The sequence below is a fragment of the Heterocephalus glaber genome, unplaced genomic scaffold, assembly GCF_053883595.1.
Source record: "Heterocephalus glaber isolate CG9 unplaced genomic scaffold, H.glaber_assembly_v1.0 deba00001504, whole genome shotgun sequence".
In the NCBI taxonomy this organism is placed as follows: Eukaryota; Metazoa; Chordata; class Mammalia; order Rodentia; family Bathyergidae; genus Heterocephalus; species Heterocephalus glaber.
Window position 1 is genome coordinate 29,922,898 of NW_028258324.1, and position 22,838 is coordinate 29,945,735.

The following is a 22,838-nucleotide window of genomic DNA, read 5'->3' on the forward strand; positions in this document are numbered from 1 at the left end:
CCTATTCTCACATTGGTTCATTCTGCTCTGCAGACTTTCGATGGAGTTTTTAATCTCCTGGAAATCTGTTTGCATCTGTTTTATGGATTCCACTTGTTTCCTATGTTGGGATTCTATCATGTTCCTCAGATCCTCTATTTTTTTATCTGTGTCCTCTCTAGATTTATTAATCATGTCTTGCACCCTGAGCAAAATCTTTGCTGTTATCTGAGTAATTATTTCTGATTTCATTTTTCCCAGATCCTCTTTTGTTGCCAGTTCAGAGAGTCCAGGTGGTTGAGCATCAGATTGTTCCATCTTGTTTCCCTTTGGGGTTGCTGTAGGTGATCCAGAAGTCTGTTTTTGAGGCTTGTTTACATGTATCCTCATTTCTACAGTGGGGGCGGGGTTGGTGCTTCTGGCACCAGCGTGGCTCACCTTCTCTGCCCTAGGAGCTTGGGATGACAGCGGGGGAGCTTCCTTCCAGGTTCTGGGACCGGCTCACCTTCTCTGCCGAAAATTAGATGATTTTTAAAATACAATATTGCAAACTAACAGCAGCAGAACATTTTCTTCAGTACAAATTATATTGTGCAACTGAGTGAACCTTGGTTTCCAAATCTATAACAAATAAGAAAAGCTTAAATTGTATTTTTAATTTTATTGCAATTATGTTTGATGACAAATGATCTGAACACAAATTTATCTCAGCTATCTCTGATCTTTTGGGGTAATAAAATACATACTCTCAAAATTTGAAAGTTATACTTTATATTTATTTGACTAAAGATCTGTACATTTTAACTGTGACCATCTAGAATTTCCTTTATGATTTTAATTAGGATTCTTCATTTAAAATATTGCAAAATGATGAGAAATTTAAATTACATTTTTTTCTCTTTTTCAGTTTTATCTGATAGACAAAAACAAAAGTTTGAAGTTGTATTTATTAATGATGAACATATTCTACCATATAAGGTTTGTGCATGCATACATTACACAAATTTTAAATCAGATTAAATCTATTTATGTCCTCAAAATTATCAATCTTTCGTACCAAAATCTTTCAAAATCTTTTCTTCTAACTTCCCCAGATATACATTACATAATTGTTTTCTCTTAAAGAAAGAAAATTTTTGTTTCTAAAACTAAAAACTGTATAGGATATTCCATATCTAATAAAATATATTGTATTTATGTAAATGTGAGACATTATGCAATGGAGATTTAGGAGATATAGTAATAGGATTTATTGAATGGGGAGAGGATGAGGAAAAGGGAGCAGCCTGAGCCCCAGACAATTTCCAAATTTCCTGTTTAAGCAATGACTAGGGTGACTGGTGCAGCCACTTAATAGATCTGGGGGAAACACAGGGGATTTAATGACTTTCTCTTTGGAATAATTGGGCTCCAAATTTACAAATTACAAACTTACAAATCAAATTAATTCCATATTTTATATCCTCCTCATTTGCTTTATTTAAATGGATATAAATATATAATAATGTGACATTTAAATATATTGAATATAATTAGAGTGACATTTAAATATATTGAATTAATATTGGTTTTGGAGGATAGCAGAAATTTTCATTACTAAATATGATTGCTGACATCACCTGTTTCAGACTTGGGCTACATATACAATTTTGTCAATGAAAGGTCATATTTTATACAGTCAGTAGAGACACTGGAGATATAATAGAGAGCAAGAGTTGGGGAATGTAGTAGGTGACAAGACAGACACAATTTCTTCTCTCAAAGTGTTTACATCTACTGGGGGGATATAAATGATGAACAGAATGTCAATGATGGACAAAACTAATCTTATACAGTGACAATGCTATGAAGATATGCCTATGTGAAGGTGTTTTAGTCACTTCCTTGTCACCAAGACTCAATCCAATGCTCACAAATTAGAAAAAGAAAGGTTTATTTTGGCTTATGGTTACAGTCCCTGGTTACCTGGATCCGAGGCAGAAATGGCATGGTGCAAGGCCAGGGCAGGGGAAGCTGCTTATATCATGGTGCCAAGAGAATGGCCAGCTAAGGGAGGAGCTGCAGAGGAAGATATTCACGCCCCAATGACCAGCCTCTTCTGACCCGGCCCCACATCCTAACATTGTATTCAGCTATAGGGCCCCTGATCCAATCACTTTTCAAAAGCCCAAATGGGAGTTTGGAGGTTCATTCTTGACCTAAAGGATAGCAAAAGAGCTGGCATCTGACCTGGTGGAGATCTGAGGGAGCACCTTTTAGATAGTGGACTCCAGACTTTCTATGCAGGAGAACAATCTGATTGGAAGAAGTTTGAGTGGACTTTGACATAACATTTGCATAGAAGACATACTTGGTTAATGTAAAATGCATAGTTATTTGAAGTGTGAAAAGCGGATACAAAAGATGTGGCTGAGTGCACTTCCTTCTCATCCACCAAGCCATACTTTGGACTAACTATGGTTCCAAGCAGAGAGACCAGCAATAGTGAAATAGTAAAGGCTCAAAGCAGGACCTTGTGTGGCTCTTCCAGGAGCAGCAGAAGGCCAGCTTGGCTAGAACATGAAGAAACAGGTGAGCACATTGTCAGAGATGAGTTCAAGAAGTTAGGGTGCACATTACAGCATACTCAAGCTGATAGACAATGGGAAGGGGATTGGAGAATTTTAAATATAAAACTGATGGGGAGGGGCTGTGTTTTGTGTATTAGATCCTCAAGTTGTCATATGTTACAACTGCCATTATGAGTTGTAACTGACAGAACAACTTCACTTAGAAAGAAATATTTAGAAACTAAACTTCATTTAGAAAGAAAATATTTATTGTTATACTTCCTATGTTTTTATGTTTTATAATATTAATCTTCAGGATATTTATAAGTCAGAGATACTGTACTACTGTATATCATAGCATATTACAAAAGAGTGTTGTGGGCCAGCCTTCAGAAGGAAAAAGCCTTACATTATCTCAAAGTGGCATTTGCTGACAGTGTGTGCTGTATTCTAATTCATGTTGGGAGTAGGTATTATACTTTTTATCTATGTAATAATATTTTTAAAATTTGTTGGACTAATTAAAAATAACCAGGATAGCTAAAACAAGAAAGAAGAACAGACATATTCTATGATTGGTGAAGTTATTCACTTGCCTCAAAACATCAGTAATGTTTTTTCCAATAATGGTGCCAAATTTCTGAAGACACTGAAGTATTTTCTCTGGAGAAGGTTAGGAATATTAAATTTTTAAATTGTTCTTCAAGTTCTACAATTAGAGAATCATTTTTTCATGTGTTCTAGCAATTTCCAGTGTGTGAATTTATATGTATCAATTGCCTAAGAATGTCACGATGATTTTCTTACATTATGCTGTGAATTTAAGAAAAAAATGGCCTTTTACAGTTATAGAGTCATAACAAGTAGAAATGTGGTTATTAAAACCCAGTCTCAAGAGATTTTAAGGTTGAAAACAGTTTACAATTGGTTGCTTTCTAGCCACTGAGACCAAATACCTGATATTTGCAATTTAAAGGAGAGGTTTATCTCACTCCAAGTTTCAGTCAATAGTGGGCTGGCTCCAAGGCAGAAGTGACATAGTAGAAGGGGATGGCAGAGAAAAATGACTAAACCCAGGTCAACCAGAAGGACAGAGAAGGAAGGAGCCAGACAAGAATATACCTGTGTCGGTCAAGCCCTCAGTGACACTTCTCCTCCAAATAGGCCCCACTTTCTCACAGCACACTCAACTATTAGCTTCTCAATAGAGTAACACACTGATCAGAACCACCCTCCTCCATTATGTAGTCACCTTCCAAGAGTCCTGCCTCTGAACACATGAGATGCCAAGGGACATTTAGATCTAAACCATACCTGCTGTTTTGTATGCTATCCACAAGGAAACAACAGAATAGTCACTAAATGGATGGTCTGTATAATCAAATTGTTTACAGTCTGGTTAATGAGGCAATGCAAACCCATAAAATGTTTCTGAGCATGAGAATTAACACAGCAGTAGAAGCGATATCACAAGGCAGCACAGGTGTTTGAACGCAGACAGCTCTACAGCTCTTTCAGTGCAGCAGGGCCTTGAGAAAGCTCAGTTCACTTAATTGGGTCCCTCCGGTCTGGACATTGTCAAAGAGTTCACACAGGTCTCTTCGACAGTATGTACCACACCACCATCAGATGAGGGTTAAAGTTTACATTCCAAGAGCAGAAAATGCAAAGGTCTCAAGTTAGTTTTATCACAACAGTTTTATAACCTTAAAAGGAAATGTTTTTTCTCCATAATCGAAAAGAACTTTGATTTATTCCATACTCTATTATTTTATCTTTAGCAAGCAGACATTTTAAATTGCATGCTTGTAAAACTTCTGAAAGAATCCTTTCAGAAATCCATCATTAGTTTTTTCTCTTTAACATGACTAGATCCTCCCTTGATGTTCTTTGCCACAGACTCAGGAGGCATTCAGAGACAAGCAGTCATACTACTTTTGAAAAATTTGAAAGCAATTGCTGACCAGTATGCTCAGAAAGAGATATTAATTGCCTAAGAATGCCTATATGGTTTTCTTAAACAAAAATTAGAAATATATGAGAAAAATTGATTTTTTTAAGTTTCAGAATTTTAAAGCTATAAATTTATTGTAATATTGTAACTTTGGCTCTATTTTAATCTTTCCATTCTTGTGTTTTCTTCTCCTCCCTCCTCTTTCCTTCTCTTTCTTTTTCTTCCCCTTCCTGAATAATTTAATCCTGAAGACATTAGGTGGAACAGATTCTAGTAGCCATCTTTTTCAACCTAGAAGTGCTGCAAGTGGCCAAGGTCAGGATGCCAGAGTCTTGGCAAGTTGAGAGAGCATTTGCTTTATGGCAGTCTGGCATGGAGTATCAGAACCTAACAAGGGTTAGGATGGTATCCATAGGGTACATATCACATCATGCAATCAGGGGCACTATAGACATTAAAATAATAATAAGGATAATGAAGAACTATTGCCCATTTAATAACATAAGAAGCCAGAAGTCCATTCTGATACAAATAAGTAAATGAATATATTGAAAGATTAGTGAGAAACATGATAGAAACATAATTTATCACAAAAATGCTTACTGAAAAAGGAAAACTTACTGAACAGTGAAGTTTTGTAGAGTCTGCCTTAATTTGGTGATCAAAGTGAGTTTCTTTAGAAATAGAAAATTGTGTGCTGAGAATATAGAAACATAGCATCACTTCTGTTCCATTCCTGCCAAAGATGCATAGGCTAAATCTATTTGTGAGGAAACATTAGACAAACAAAAATTAGAAGCATTCTACAAAATAGCTGGCCTTTACATTTCAGAGGTGTCAAGACTATGGCAGTAAAAGAAACACTGGGGAGACTGTTGGGGTCAAGGAGACTAAAGGGACCTGACAATTAAATGCCTCAAGTGATTCTAAACTGGATCCTTTTGTTAAAAGGTTATTATTAGTACAATTGATGAAATTTAGGTGGATTCTGAAGAGCTAATGTTAATGATGCATTTGTTGTAATTTCTTGATTTCAGTTATTGTATTCTGCATTCATAGGGAAATATTCTTCTTTGTAAGACATAGACCTCATAGTTTCTAGAGTAATGGGGAGTCAGGTTGGCAACTTGTTCTCAAATGATGCAGGGAACAGAAAGTTTATTATACAGTAACTTCCTGATTTTTCATTTATGATTGTTTTAAAAATATAATTTTCAATCTGATTTTATAATAACAATCTTATAATACCTATCATGCATTTTTTGCTATAAATGTCAATCCATTGTGTTTTTTTCCCAATGGCAGCAGAATAGACATATTCTCATAGTTCAAAAAGTCACTCTTACTCATGAAAGAAATCATGAGACCTTGACTAATTTACCACCCAGTCTAATTTTATAAGTTAATTTTGTGGTTTCCTGTATAATTGCAAACATTTTCTTGGTCTTGCTCTTTTAAAAATATTTAGAAATTTATCTAAATTGAAGCTTTGATGAAAATACCTACCCACATATATTTAAACAGAAATTTTAACCTCAAAATCAGAGGTAATATTAACTAATATTTATTAAGTCATCACATGTAATAACTGTGTAAATAGATATATCATACAGATATATACAATTGTACACTGATATACATTTATAATTATATAAGAGCATCAAGAATTCAGTGTTATTATAATGTCCATTTCACAAATAAGTAAAATGAAGTCTAATGAGTTGCATAAATTCATAGAAGTTATTAAGCAAAAGGCACACATTGTGTTCGGTCCACCCTCCCAAATATCTTTGCTTACCAATCAACTGAGATAGGAAAGTATGTCTTTACAAAGCCCTGAGGACTGAACCACTCTGCACCTCAACACTGCATCTTAATCTTCCCAATTTTTACTCTTTCTAAGAAATCTGGTTAAAACCCATATTTAAAGAAGCTCAGGGTGGAAAGAAATACAAAAGGACAGACCAAGGCTTTTATATGTAAAAATAAGGAATACATCATCTGAGAGAAGTACAAAGTATATATTGATTGATCAAATTCATCTGAATCTTACATCTTTTTGACAATATCAGTGCATGAGCATTCATTTTTGCAATCACCTTGATGATTTTTACTGTCCTAAGCCAACATTACAGAAGCCCCAAACACAGGATCTAAAGGGATTACCCCAAAATAAGCAATGCTTCTCCTTTCCAACATTAGTTACCATGGCTATCTGCACTCATATAAATGGCAGAAAAGGCAACAGTTACAGAAAACATCGATTGCCTTTTTATAATTTCTAATCTGTCCTAGAAATATATGATATTAATTTAACTTAAGTTAAGGTAGGAATGCTATAAATGGTATGGCCAATATTTTAAATTTTATAAATTTATTTAGTTTTAAAAATATAGTTTGGTAATTACTTCTATTTTATATATTGAATTGTTACAATAAAACTATTTTTTGATAGGCTAAAATTCAGAACACTTTTACTAATCTATTCAGGGGAAAATGTACTTTCCCAAATTGATCTCGAACTAAGAGATAAATTATATGAGATTAACTACTAGCTTTACTCTTGTTGGCTCTTTTATTTCTTATTGTTTTTCCCCCTTTCCCTTTAGTTTCTTACCTTGCCTGGTGGCTTTCCTCTGTTGGGCCTCATGGAGTTGTGACCGTCGTTGTCTTTTTCTAGGACATTGCTTAGAATTGTTTGGAGGGCTGGTTTGGTGTTCATGAAATTTCTCAGGTGTTCTTTGTTGTGGAAGTATCTAATTTCCCCATCAATTCTGAAAGATAATTTTGCAGGATACAACAGTCTAGGTTGGAAGTTATTTTCTTTTAGGGCTTGAAATACTTGACTTCAGGCTCTCCTTGATTTGAGGGTTTGTGTTGAAAAATCTGCTGTAATTCTGATGGGCTTTCCTTTGTAGGTGATTTGTTTTTTCTCTAACTGCCTGTAGGATTTTGTTCTTCTGTTGGGTTTCTGGGATCTTGACTATTATATGTCTAGGCGTAGATTTTTTTTGATCATAGCCAGTTGCAGTTCTATATGCCTCACTTATCTTATGTCCACTTCTCCACCTCTGTCTGGGAAGTTTTCTACTATTACTTCTGTGAACAGTTTTTTTTATGTCCATTGTACTTTCTCCTGTTGTTTCGTGGATTCCTATCAGTCTTATGTTATTCTTTGCATCATCTAGCAGCTGCTGGATTGATTTCTTGTGGTAACTTAGTATTTTTAAGAAACTCTGTTTTCATGGTCCTTAACCACAATCCTGTCTTCTATATCTGATATTCTATCTTCAGATTCCCTTAATTTGCTATGCATGCTTTCAATGGAGTTTTTAATCTCCTGAATATCTGTTTGAGTCTGTTTCATGGGTTCCATTTCTTTCTTATGCTGGACATTCATGGCTTCCAGCATGTTTCCGAGCTCATCTATTTTTTCATCTGCTTCTGTTTTAGAGCCTCTAATCATGTCTTTCACTCTGCTCACCATCTCTGAAGTTATCTAGGAGATTATTTCTGCTTTGAATTTTTCTAGAGCCTCATTCATCTGTTTTGTTACTTCCTGTGTTATCAGTTCAGGGTGTCCAGGTGGTTGATTATCAGACTTTTCCACCTCATTTCCCCCAGAATTTGCCTTTTTGGGGGTGGAAGTCTGAGTTTGTGACTTGCTTAAATGTCCTCTCATTTTTGTTTTTGGCACTGTCTTGGTTTAGTTCCTGGGTTGACACTTTGAAGTTGCTTATTGTAATTATCTATTATTGATGTATTTAGAACCCTTATGGAATGATTGCTTCTCAGAGGTGTCTTCCAGGTATAGCTGGTCTTTAGGTTTTGACTCTCTAATAGCTCTGAGGCTATCTCATTTTCATTATACCAGGAAGGACAACTGATTAGATCAATCACAACACCTTAGCCCAAGTGATACATTTAGTAACACAATAGCATCAAGTACCTTTTAGAAAATGACAATTTGTGGTGGTTATTAACCTATCGCCTTTAACTGTGTGAATTAAATCAAGATCAAGAACCAATCCAACATATGTTTATAGTGAATAAACTCTTTCATATAGCAACTTTACCCTTCAGGGTGGGGAGTTAGAAGGAGTTGGGGAGGGAGGAATAGGTAGAGGGATAGGGAAAGGTTAGCAGTGAGGCTAGAGGGCACAGGCAAGAGAAGGAGAGAGAAGAAAAGAAAAATAAAGAAGAAATACAAATTAGGGCCAGTACAGGAACACAAAAGGAGATGAAGAACAATGTGGGACAGCAAGGGAGCGAGGCAGAGAGAAAGAGAGAAAGAAAAGAGAAAAAGAAAAATTTTTAAAAGAGTAGAAAAAGAAGAGAAAAAAAATAAGAGCAAAAAAAAAATAGTAGTCATTTTGAAAATAACAAATAAAAGATAAAAATGAAGGGCCTCCTTCAGGGTGTATCTCATCTGTCACAATAAACAACATGGGGAGCAGTGTGCAGTTATAAGTCAATGAGTCTCAGCAAGCCAGTCACAGACTGGTGAGATTCAGGCAGATTTCTGGCTGTAAGTCCTAAGTTGAGCTCTCTGTCCTCCTGCAGGGTTAAACCTTGAAAGATTCTATTACAGGTTCCAGCTGCCTTTCCCCTGAACATAGTCCAGGTTCAAATGGGAGGTGATGATCCCTCCAACTTACCAAGTACTATGGTCTGGTGTGCCTTTATTGCAGAGATTCTCTTCACTTTTCACAGTGGGCTTCAGTTTTCATCAGGGAGCCTGAGAGAGGCCCTCTCTTCTCTCTCTTGTTCACTTCTGTAGCTCAGGCCTTTATGTCCCCCTGTGCCTCTGTAGCTCTGTAGTGTGGAACCAGGTCGCTGCACAGCCAAGATTGGGGGGGGGGGGCTGGGGGGGGCTGGGGGGCGGGGCCTGTTGTTGCAGGATGTAAGTATGTAAGTGGGCGGGGCAAGCCAGATGGAGCAGGGATCAGTCACCTGTGACTGTTCTGACCTCAAGGCCTAGCTGGTGGCTGGTGGGCGTGCCCGGGGGCGGGTCTCAAAGGCTCTTGGAATCAAGTGGGTGGGGCAAGAGGGATGGAGCAGGGCGCCACTAGCTTTACTCTTGAAACCTACTGAAATCATTACTTCTCTTATGAAAATCTCAATATTTTATTCTGTTTCATAAGAAGAAACTTAGGTTTTTCCCTTTGAAAGAGTTGACACAAATTTTGTTAGAATCATATGTAATACAAAATATCGTCATAGCGCTGCAGTTAATTCAAGGAGTTGTGCAGTATTCCAGAAGGACAGTGTAAACCTTAAGAAACAGGAGTTGCATTTGCTCTGGTAAATGAATGAGCAAGATGCTAATGAGGTTACAGAGGGATCACTTATAAGTGAACAGAGAATTGTCTAAGTTCTAACACAGAGCATCTTGGATCATAATTCTAAGATGTTGTGCAGAATTTTGGAATTGGGTCATCTCTTTAATATTATATTAGCTTTCCAATTGGGTGAGAATTATTTCACTATAATAAAAAAGGGTATCAAAAATTCACATGACTTGAAAATCAAGCTATTGACATCTGTACATTAATAATATGGACTTAGTGTAGAGACAATAGGGGTAAGTGCTCTATAATTACATGCTGAATCAGACTTTCTGAGATGCATTTCTTTACCTGCAAAATGGAGAGGATGAGATGGCTGACAACTAAGCTTTATATGAGTAAATTCACTGAAAGCTCTTTCTTTTGCATTTAGTACTGAATAATTGTTAGCTATGAAAACAATATGAACATCTCCATATTTATGCCCCTGTATATTTATAACATGCATGAAACAGTGTTGCTTTACAAATGAATCCAGAACTGACCTTTTAAGTTTATATAAATGTAGAAAAGTATGCCTTTTGATTCTGTGAGCAGCTCATTCCTATACTTTACCTCAACACCTGGGAAAACAATATGATCTTTGAAAAGAAAATATTGGGGAAAAAAGATGCTGGAGTGACTGGCCTCTATTTTTTCCTGCATATCTATTCTCTCCTCTTATGTGCCTTGCTAGACACCACAGGTGGATGGATCTACACTCTCTTCAGCCTGCAGTCTCCCTTGCCCTCTGGTTTCAGATACCTTTTGCTCTCCTAGGAGACTGGAGTGCTGGAGGAGAAAATGATCACAGTCTTCTTAGCTTCATTACAGTTTCCCCAGATCGAGCTCACTGCTGGTGTGTTTCCCCATCTAAGGGAAAGCATCACTAAATGGTCAAGGCTTTAACCTGGTTCTGTAAACCTTCTTTCTTGTTTCCCTTCTGGTTTAGGGGAGCTAATACTACCCTGCTGTTCCTTGACCCTGAGTAGGGGTGATTCATGATTCTCATTATCTCTCTTATTTTTTCTTAACAGTACTCAAAAAAGTTTTCTTTTTTGTGGCTGTGACTAACCAGATGTCTTCAGCTTACTTATGTTGTTTATAGTTTGTTAGTACTTTTAAGAGTACTAAATTGCCTTATTTTTATGCTGTATATATTAGATTATAATATAGCTGTATAGAACCATAAAATAAATTAGCTGAAAAGTATTATAATGTCCGACTGTTTAACATCTGTTACAACATAGGAATTCATTCTATGCATTGTAAGTTTTTTTTAAAATCATAGTTATGTAATTTATAACTACCACTCAATAATAAGGATGGATAGCAACTAAATGCCTATTTTAATCAAAATTTCAGAAATATAGGCAGAGCTTTAAACAGGAGTATAGCAAACTCACCTGCCATGAGGGTTTGTTTTGGTTTGGTTGTAGCACTGAAAATTAAAACAAGGCACTGGAGCATGCTAAGAAAATGCTCTACCACTGAGCTACATCTCCTTTGTTTTGATTTTAGAATTAGTTCAATGTTAATTATTGGCAACCTCATCAATAGCATATAACCCATATATCTGTAATTCTGTTTTATAATAAATAAATTACACAATAGACTCTTGGGTACCCTCCCATCTAAAGATATAGCTTGGAAAGTATAAGTGGCTAAAAACTTCTGGTTTTAAGCCACAGTTAAGTGAAAATTTACTTTTCTCCATTCAAAAGCCAAGAAACTGAGTTATTACAATGCAAAAGTGAGCCAAACAAGCTGAACTGAGCAAATAGTGTAAAATCTAAGCACAAGCCCTGTGTTAGTCAGCTGTCAGTTGCTGTGACAAAATACCTGAGAAACAATTTAAAAGAGAAAGGATTTATTTTTGTCTTACAGTTTCAGAGATTTTTGCCCGTGATTGGCAGGCTATATTGATTTTAAATCTGTGATGAGGAAAAATAGCATGGCGGGGAGTTTGTGGTGGAGCAGAGTTGTTCGTTGCATGGCAGCCAGGAAGCTAGGGGAGGGAGGTGAAGAACAGGATGGGACACAAATACAGTCTCCAAGGGCATGCCTGCCAGGAGATATTTCCTCAACTGTGTCCACTTTTTAAGTTTCTACCACCTTTTACTAGCCCATTAAATTATTAATCTATTGATGGATCAATCCATTGATGATATTAGAACCCTTGAAGTCTAATCCCTTTCCCTACCACTGAACACAGAAACTTGCAGACCCACATTTCAACACATAAACTTTTGGGAAACACCTGAGGCCCAAATCCTAGAAGCCTTTGTAAGAATGTGATTCACTTAACTAAATGGTCTGACTTCTTGTATAGGATGCTTAAAATATCAGAAGAGAACAGATCCATAGCGTTATTATAAAGACTGCATACCACCTTGGCTGAATTCTCATTCAGTCTATCCCCTTGTATCATCTATCTTCTTAAAATGAATTGGATGCTTAGGAATAACAAGCAGAGGTCAAAATAAACTTAGTCTAGCTATGCAGGGAATACTAGTAAATATACTCACATTGCATCATCAAAAACAGTCTTAATAGAATTGCTTAATTCTGAGCAATGGGAATGGAAATGCTACTGCAAATGTGTAAAAATAGCATAACAAAACATGAAAGAAATTTTAAAAATAAGAAAGAAAAGCTTGTAACTTTCAAAACAAAGATTAAAAATTCTAATATAGAGGAAAATATTCTCAAAACAAAATATTTATCAAAATGGCTGCTTAGGGAATATATTAATAACATGAGTTCAAGAGCTCAAAGATAATATGATAAACAATAAAAACAGAGGAAAGAAAGTTGCAGACTTAAAAAAATAAAACAATGTATAAACATAATCACAAATAAATTTTTAAAAGAAAAATATAAAACAGACACTACTAAAAGTTGACACGCACGGACACACACACACACACATGGGGGACTCATGTTCACCTATAGAAAATGATGATTTCCACCAAGTGCTCAAATGTTAATTACCTTTAAATACTTATGCTATTTTGCATTTTTCTAAGCCATTTAAATGTTTAGTCATGTTTCAGTTTTACAAAACAAGGGCAGAGTTTCTTGAAATTTAGGCTCTATTTTAAAGTATACAATGTCAGTGCACCACTGATATCCCCTCCAACCTTCTGTGAACTCCAGCTGACTCCTAGCAGCTGGTGTTCTCACCTCCGTGCACAGGGTTTTCACTGTCTGACCATAGAAGATTGTTGTGCCCCATACACATTGTCACTGCTCCAGTAGTGCTGCTCTGCCTTCAGAAGCACCAGATCTAGTCATCTTGAAATTTGGATGAGATCATTCTACCTCTGTTTAATATCATTTTTCAGAGTTTCTCTGTGAGAGTAACTCTGTGTGCTATATACTGTACTCTTTATTATCTTCCTTCCCTTTCTAGTCCTCTTATCCCCTCAACCTGCTAGTATCCCATGCTTATCTCAAATAAACTACTTGCATTCAAAGCCTTCACTTAGAATCTACTTTTGGAAGAACTCAAACCAATGTGTACAACATGTACAAATGATACAAATATCAAAGCAAATACTGCAATTTTTAAAGTGTGTTAAAATGATTTAGATTATGAATATGATTGTTGTATTCTTTTTATTCACTTTGAAGTTTTTTAAATTTCCAGTTATAAAGAAAAACTCATAAATAGCGAAGCAAAAGGTATAAATGAAAGTAAAATATTGAAGCAGATATTGTAAGTGTAATCAATATTTATAACTAAGCAACATTGTGTGTTGCCAGCACATTCTGTTTCTTAAAACCATTTCTGTGCACAGTATAAATTTTACATGCTGAGACCAGTGGTCAGGGGTATCCACCATTGTGCTCAGGTTTATATCTTCTTCCTATTTTTTCTTTTTTCCAACAATTATTTTGATCTTGTAAATATGTTGGAATTGTACTGTCACATTGTACTATGACAAGTACTTTTGTACTTAGTACATGCCATATATATTATTAGCAAAGTCTATTTCCCAAAAATATATTAGCAACCAATATATAATCATAAGGTATGAGACTAACAAAAACTTAGTTATTCAAAGTCAGTAATTTTACAAATGATATTTCAGATCATAATGTCATTCTTTCAGGATCAAAGAGCTAGTTGAAAGCAACCAGGACTAAAACAAAACTAAGTCTCCTGACTTGTAGCCTAATTATTTCCAAAATAACTCTTAATTCAATATCTCCTTTCAAACACACTTCCCTATAAAGATACAGTACCTGCCAGATAGTACATGAGGTTGGTAGCATACTGGCAGGGAGAAAGGATAAGGTAATCACAGGCAGAAGAACAGATAGAGCTTAAAAAGGTAAAGATTATGAGAGCTTACTCAAAATTGGTATGATTCACTGATGTCTACTAAAGGAAATGGGTGGGTCTGAAAGAATGAGAATGTTTGTGCAATAAGTTACAAGTCTGAACAGTGTTTAAATTAAGTATATCCACCCAAGGCTGGCCAGTTTCTCTTCTAGGTTAAGGTTTAGCCACAGTCTTTTCTGTAATTTCTATTCCTCTTTTCTTCCAGAAGTTAAAGGCTCCCCTGTCAAAGAGAATACACCACTTAAACATTCATATCCTTTGAAATAAGGTTTTTCTTTCACACTTTTAAAATCATTCTAAGCCTGGAATGGGCAGAAGTAATTGCCTGCAAATTTACGATGGGAAAACAAAAGTCACAATTCTCAGTATTTCTAAAGGACATAAAAAGCTAAAGATATCATCAGTTAATGAACTATTTTGTTTCTGATAGTGTACTTTCTTCCCTTTTAAAGAAGAGAAAGAGCAATAAAAATAAAATTGTGGTTTATTATTTGGTCTTTAAAGACAAACAGAGTAACAAGTGTTCACATATGGAAGGATGCCACACAATACAAGTGGCATGTGATGGTGTTTTACATTTTGCCAAATATCACAGTCTTCTAAACCTAAACTTTGAAATCAAAGTTGTCATGTCATGAACTTTCACAAATTGTTGAATTATGCTGTGCAGATAATACACATAAATCAGTATGGGTACATTTGAAATGAGTGAAATGTTATCCTCACAGACAAGGAGCTTAAACTCTGGTGAGAAATATAGTTAATGTAACAGAAAGTTAAGATAAGTAAATTCTGCTTGGGATTGCTAGGAGATGCAGAGGGAGTGATAAATAGAGCATAAAAGAATTCCAAAACAATGAAAAATACTATATATTATACTATACTGGTGGATGGGTGTCATTATACGTTTATCCAAATTCATAGAATGTGTAGCATGAGCAAATCCTAAAGGAAATGATGGACTTTGGAGTGATTATAATGTTTCAACGTAGGTTTACCAGTTGTAACAAATATACCACACTGTGGAGGAATGTTGATATTAGGAGAGGCTGTGTATGTGTGGGAGCTGATATATGGGAAATATATTTTATCAATTTTGCTGTGAACCTAAAACTATTCTAAAAAATAAAGTCTTAAGAAAGGAGAGCTATTGATACATGCTTATTTGCTTGCGATGAATGGTGTGTATCTGAAAGTATACTGCATACCCCTTTTACCTTTTGGATTTTATACTGTACAAATTCCTTAATAAAAATAAATAAATCTTGAAATACTATTTATAAGATTAGCATTATTAAAAACTTAAACCCGTATGTTGGAATGAGCCACATCATTTGATTGCATACAATGTACTGTTTCCTTTCTGTTTTTCTTGAATTTGTCTAAATGCTTTGTGTTGGAACCCAGTCTTCACTTAATCATGTTGTCAGAATTAGGGGAGAGTTGAAAAATCCATCCTAATTCCACAACTATAAAGGGACAAGGTCCTCTGGAGGTCCCCATACTTCGAGTTGTAGAGTTGCAACCTGTACAGGAGACTTAGGGAAGAAACGTGAATGATTGCAGGTCTGACCTCAGAACTGCTGAGTCTATATTCACACCCTACAGTGGAATTTTCCTTTCTGTCTTTACCATAAGAAAACTCACTTTTAATGAAGGAGCGACAGATACTTTTATTTTTAGAAAAATGCCAAGTGTGAATTCAGAAGTGATTACTTTTAACTGGAGAGCAGAGAGGAAGGCTCATCAAAAGATTCACTATTTCAGCTCAGGTTGAAGATTTCTACAGTGAGAATGTGGGAGAGACAGTCCAGGGAGAGGCAGCAACACCAGCTAAAGCACAGGAGACATCAATGCTGACTGTATTTCTAGTGAGGATGAATTGGAGGTTAATGTTTATTAACTAGAAATGCAACTCAGTTGGGCAAGTTCTGTCTGGGGAATCATGAGTTGTGGAAAGTTCAGTGGTATGTTGGAGTCAGCATTTACATCTCCTCCTAATTCTGCATTCAGTGATGTCAAGTTGTTGGCTTAGGATGGACCTTGATGAAAGGATTGACACTACCAAAACTGGTAAATGAGCTAGGAGGGGTGCACACCTGTAATCCTAGGATTCTGAGAAGCTGAGGCAGGAAGATCCCAAGTTTGAGCCCTGCTCAGGCCACTGGGCCAGACCTTATTTTAAAAAAAAGTTTGAGGCTATAGTTGAATGTGAGGATCTGTTTCAAACCCCAGTACTGAAAAAAGAAATTAGCAAGTGTTTTAAATAACATTTTTATTTTTAAAATTTTGTTTTGATTTTTGACAGCCAGATTACCACCACATCCCTAGGTGAAGTGATGATGGAGCACTTCTGGGAGTTTGCCAATCAGACCAAGGACTCAGGAGATAAGTCAGGGCCAGAGATAGGGCCTTGTAAAATCAGACAGAAGAAATATCAAAAGATTTAAGAAGTTAAAATCAGGAGAGATTGTATCATGAGGAATGAAATAGAAACCAGGTAAATCCTGGAGGAATATTTACTTATAAGGCATAAATAGAGAAACATTCTACAGAGGAGAAAAAAAATCACAGAAGTAAAAGAAACATTGATATAGAGTATTTCTCAGTGATAAAAGAATAGCTATCATCATCGTCACCATCATTGTCATCATCATAATTATCACTATTGAAGCCACATGTATTTAACAAACAATATATGCCAAGGGACATAATATTTTATGTCTTATCTAATCTAAACCTCAGAAATTAGCAGAAGTAAATACTATCTTTATTAGACATTATAGAAAATTGAGGCTTAAACTATTTAAGTAACCTGCTATAAAAAATTAGCAGATAGCTGGCATAACTGAGACTCAGACTAAGGTGTGCATTACTGTGATTATATGTTCTCAGAAAGCAGCCTGAAAATATTCAGAAATCATGCACTTGTAACACACTACTGAAATCTCACATAGCTTTACTTCCCAACTTTGGCCATTTCTAGTAAAGCATATGGTAGAAAAGTACAAAGCAGCTGTATCTTCTTCTTCTTGTTTTTTACTTTGCAATTCCAACCAAAAACAAATTAAAAACTTGAAGACAGAGGAGTCTTAAATAAAACAAGCCTTCAACGTTTTCTGTGAACATTAATTATCCAGGGTACATTTTCCCAATTTTCACAGTTAATTAGAAATTTGGACATTACTCACTATTTTATTTACAGCAGTTTTTAAAATTTTTTATTATTTGGGTGGCTTTATAATATCAAAGAAGTTCCCAAGGAAGTCAACTTACCTAAGCCATCATAGACTTTACATGTGAAAACTTCAGGAACATAAGGTAAAGCTTTACAGTCAGAAGCAGTTATGCAAAGGAACCAAAATCTTAATAAGCTATTTAAATGATTACCTATCATGCTTCTTTTGATAAAGGAGAATGTTCTTAAAATATTAATATTTTAAAATTGTATATGTATAGAATTTTATTAAATTACTATGAGACTTTTAAATTCTCATAGCCTTTTCCTGAATTTAATGCTCACATAAAAGATAATATTTACTTCTAATTCTGGGGTTTAGATTAGATAAGACATAAAAAAACACATTGTTCTAGTTATGTGTAGGACATGCCACTTACAGTGGAAGTAGAAGGTGAGACTTACTGTTCCTACCAGATGATAAGCACTCATGGAGGGACTCTATATGTTCTAATTTGCTATGGCATCCTTATGAGTTAAGTAGTTCTGCCATCCTCACTTTACAAATAGGAAAATAGACATAATGAAGCAACATACCCAAGATTTCACTTTTGGTAAGTACAGGCATAGGGATTCCAATCCCAGCAGTCTTCTAAATAATGGTCTATTAACCACTACAAAAAAAAACTTTTACAAAATTAAGACCATTATAACAGTAGCTTACATATAGTTAAATCTGATTTCACAACATAAGATGTATTCATTTTCCAAAGAATTTTAATTTGTAAACAGAGCTGAAATTGTACATTGAAAGACCTCAATTATCATTAATAAACTAGACTAAATGTAGGCATTTCTAGATGTATCCGTTATTACATTTACTTATGTAAAGCTGGTAAAATAGACTATTAAAATGTAACATATTTTATTTTCTAGAAAATGTTTAAAATATATCCCCTGTAAGTGTTATTGACCATGAACCCTTTACTCTGAACTCTTTCCACCTTGTTATTATAATTATGTATCTTTTATAGCATATTTACAGTTACTTTTGACTTATTCAATGCTGAATTTACAGTCAAGAAAACAGCCTTTCAATTACAGCATTGTGTCAGCAGCAAAGCAGTTCAACTTATAATAATTCTGTAAATTCTAGTTTGTGCTCATCACTTAACTGTGTTGCCACACTTAAGGGAAGAAGTGAATTATCTATCCTCAAATAAGAACATAAAAAAGAGAGAAATTCTAGTTTCTCCATTATCTAAATGAAAAACAACTCTTTCAGGCACCTGCATATTTGATATGTGTTACTAACATATTAGGATGAGTATAACATGTTCTTTTTCTTTGGATGTTAGGGATTGGTAGATGTTGTCAACATTAGCTAAGGGCTTGTAGCAGGTGAGTTCTGAAATCAACTATGAAGAAAATTACTCACTTTTACTCTATCTTGGCAGATCTGTAGCTTGCTTGTCTCATAATGATAATCACTAGAAGCACATTTTATTGAGCAATAGATGCTTGTGCAAATATCTCATCCTTTTGTGAGTATTGGCAATTGTAATTAATTGCTAATATGAATGACCACCTTCTCAACCCTGTCAATATATACTCTTTGCATTTATTCCCTTCAATTTGCTGTCAACCCAAGCTTATTTTTCTAGGTAATATAAACTACCACTAAGGTATAAGAGGGACGAATTTTAATACTGATTCTACTATAGATTGTTCAGTCTTAGGTTTTTTGGAAGCTGTTTCTTTTCCTTTGAATTCAAGGTATCTTTCAGGATATCTTTCATGAATGGACTCATTAGAAACCCTTAAGCCGAATAAGTTTTAAGGGCTTTTTAGTTATTATGTGCTTAATAGGCATATAAATTACAAGCATTTAACCTTTTTATCTAAATAAATCACTAAATAACAGCAGTTAAAAATTCAGTAATATAGGGTAAAGTCAGGTAGAAAAATTTCCTTACATTTAGGAGTCAACTGTGTCAAACCTCAAGATTTTGTGTTACCACCAGTCTTCTTATCTTACTTTATTTTGTTCTATGAAAGCCTGGTTGTCAAAATTGCCTTGTGTTAGTTTGTGACAAAGACTATTATATCTACTGAAAGAATCTTAACCTCTTCTGGACTCCATCCATGAAGCTGAATCAATACATATAACTCTGTCTTACTCTCTGGGTTCTATTTTCTTTTAAATTACATTGATGGTTGTTTTCTTCCTCTATCATTTACACAGAAAATGAACAGAAAATTTCTGGAACCGAATCACTTCTAGAAATATTGGGAGTTTCTTGGATATTTAAGGTAAAAGGCAGTCCATATTTCTCTGTGATATTTGAATCTATGTGATTAATATTTTATGCCAATAGTTTAAAACATATATAAAAGTCCATAATGAAATTTAAGAGAATTCTACATTATTTTCTGATAACTATGCACACTACCAAGGGTATTGTCTCACTATCAAATATGAAAAACATTGTGAAATGATCTGAAATTGATATCCTTGGAGACCTTTCCAATGGTAGCTTTCTTGGGAAATGATGTGAAACCAACAAGGTTGTTTTAGAAATTGCATAACATTCCAAAGCTATAAGATAAGACTGCTGGAATCTTAATCCCATCTCTTAGAGATCTCTTTTACTTATAGCTTTTATACCTGCCTCTGTAACTCTTGAATTTTGGACATTTTTAAATTTCTCTCTCACCATTTTGTATATTGGTCCCTCTGCTGCTCTTAACATTTCCAGTCTTAGAAGCTAGAATTTGATTTTTCTGGTGAAAATAAAAGATTTGGAAAATTTCCCTCATATTTAATCAACATCTGTATAAGTATCTCACAAGAAGTGTGAATTCATACATGTTCAAAACTGAATTTTCTTTCCTTTAAAACAAGCCACATATTTCTTCTGACTTCTTTATTTCTGCCCATGCCACCACCATTATTCAGTTACTCAAATATCTTTTCCCCTCTCTCTTCATAATGTCAAGTCATATGAGTTCTACTTCAGAATTCTCACTTCCTACTCAGCTTTTCAGTTCTAAGCTCAGTGGCCTTATAATCAGTTTCTCAACCCCTAACTCTTACTATTTCAGTCAATTCTGTGAACCACTTGCAAATAATTTAAAAAAAAATAGATCCAATAGCATCACTTCCTAGATAAGAAATTGTTCATGCTTCTTGTTACATAACTTCCCTCTGTAACATTCAAGACTATTCAGAATATATCTGGAGTTTCCTTATTATGTCCTATATGCTTATATGCACCTTAAACTCACAAACTCTCCACATTCCTCTCTGAGCAGATTGAACTCTGCTCCCTTCCTATCTTACTGCTTTCTTACTGAGACTAACCATATGCCCTCTGTCCAAAACGGCAGTATCCAATAGAACTTTCCATGAGAATGGAAGTGTTCTACAACTTTGTGCTAATTGGTATGGTGGCCAGAAGCCACATGCAATTATTTCTCCCAATTCTCCCTTTTTCTTTCTAAATAAATATATTTTAGTAGAATTAAAACTCGACCAAATGTATGAATAAATGAAAACAGAAACTTTTATCATTCTTTTCTCATGTATCCGGTGTGGAAATTAAGCAGGACTTATTTTGCATATTCTTCTCCATGCTAATTTTAGGATATTTCTCTATGAAATAAAATATTCTCTGATAAATGCAGAGGAAAACAAATAAGTATTTGGATTTTGAAAAACTAAGTCCTGAACATTGTTAACAAATGGCAAATCATGTTAGATTCCAGCAAATCACAATGCTTCCCACACTGTCAATATATCTTATTGTAGCTAAAATGTGAGAGTCTACAAATTGAGAATGTAGTTCACATACTCTTATTTCGATTTTCTGTACAATAACTAATAGCTAGCTAGTGTATACCCATTACAAAACTTACTCAATGAAAGATATTTCATGAAATGGAGTTATTTTCCTAGTTCTGCTGGTTTTTTCTTCTAAATCTTGTTCTGAAATCATCCACTTGTTATTCAACTGGATAGATACCATCTTGACTATACATAGTGAAGTAATCATTATTGCTCTTCAAAATATCAAATCCTTCTGAATAATAAAATTCTATTAATATTAAATAAAATTAGAAAAGTTGCTTTTCTAATTTCTAATTTAAATTTACCTCTGATTTTCTGTCTCAGAACTGTAATTGTATAATTCTACCACTGGCTTATAATATAAAAAAATCTTTTAATACAAAGGGAAAATGTGATTAAGATTTTAACAGTGAAAATTATGTCTATAAAAACAAAAATTTTAAGTTCAAAATCTCATGCTTAAAAGCTGGAAAAACTAAAGTATTGAAAGACTGTGAATATGATTGAAGTTATAAATAAAGCACAACTGAATGAGTTCAATTTTTATTGTCATCTATGAATTATAACCTTATCAGAATATATTTAAATTCCAAATAAAAAGTTTTAGCTTGAGATTTGGGCAAAATTTTGATTCCTGAAATCAACAGGCAGGCATGCTGGTGTGTGGTTGTAATCTGGGCATTCTGGAAGGCAGGGGGATCACAAGCTGAAGCCCAGCCTGGATACCTTGGTGACTTAGTGATACCATAAATCAAAAAATAAAAAAGGGTTGGCGATGTAGCTCCATGGAAAGAGCCAGGGTTCAACTCCCCAGGTTAAAAAAAAATAGCTACCACTTCTATCTAAGTTTTATACAAGGTAGAATGTAATAAACTTTGGAAAAAATTATTAATATTTTTGTAAAACCCAGATCATGGCACATGGACCTGTTTAATTGAGGTTTTGCTCTTTTCATACACTTCCTTCAGAAAAGATAAATGCATACAGAGAAATCTTGAGCAATCAATCAGGTGGACTTTTAGAAACAAAAATACTATTAAAATGTAAAGCACTTTGCCCTGGAATACCTGTGATTTATATTGTGTTATATTTTCAAGCTTATATTTATAATACTCTTCACAGATTAAATGTTACACTATTACCAACCAGGTGACCTTTCAGAATCTGATAGAATTGCTATAACCTGTAATATTTAGTTTCATGATAGCACAACAATAACAAAACTTTATCACTGAATGATTGTTTGGATAAAAAATGACAGTTCATTCCTCAAATGATCTTATCATTTTTGTTTTGGAAGAAAATGTTTTAAAGGCATATTTACACTTAGGGAATGTTGAAAGATAAATTGCTTCTTTGACATTGGATACTAGAAACATATAAACGATATCTTCAGTAGTACATTGGCATTTAGCAGGGAAATGAGTTAAAAATGAAACAGGTGGAAGTTCATAAAATATGCCTAACTCAGAAAACACTTTATCTGTTCAAATCAGTTTTCACACCTCTAGCTATAATCTTATTTATTTATTGAATTGGTTTGTTGTTGAATAATATTAATGAATGTCCTCTATTAGTAACTTGATATGGAATGAGATCTAGGATTATCAAAGTAATGGAAATTTGATTTTCTTAAATGTTTTGATACTT

At 34.6% G+C, this 22,838-nt stretch overlaps 1 long non-coding RNA gene across 7 annotated transcripts in view; it reads left to right on the plus strand.

The window, feature by feature from the left end:
* Positions 1–2,286: 2,286 nt before the first annotated feature.
* The window catches only part of LOC147825292 (uncharacterized), a 58,578-nt gene continuing 38,026 nt past the window's right edge, over positions 2,287–22,838 (plus strand). For all 7 annotated transcript variants that reach the window (XR_015440886.1, XR_015440889.1, XR_015440883.1 and 4 more), the window contains exons 1-2: positions 2,287–2,550; positions 19,584–19,651. This is a non-coding gene — a long non-coding RNA (uncharacterized LOC147825292). The remainder of the gene's footprint in view (positions 2,551–19,583; positions 19,652–22,838) is intronic.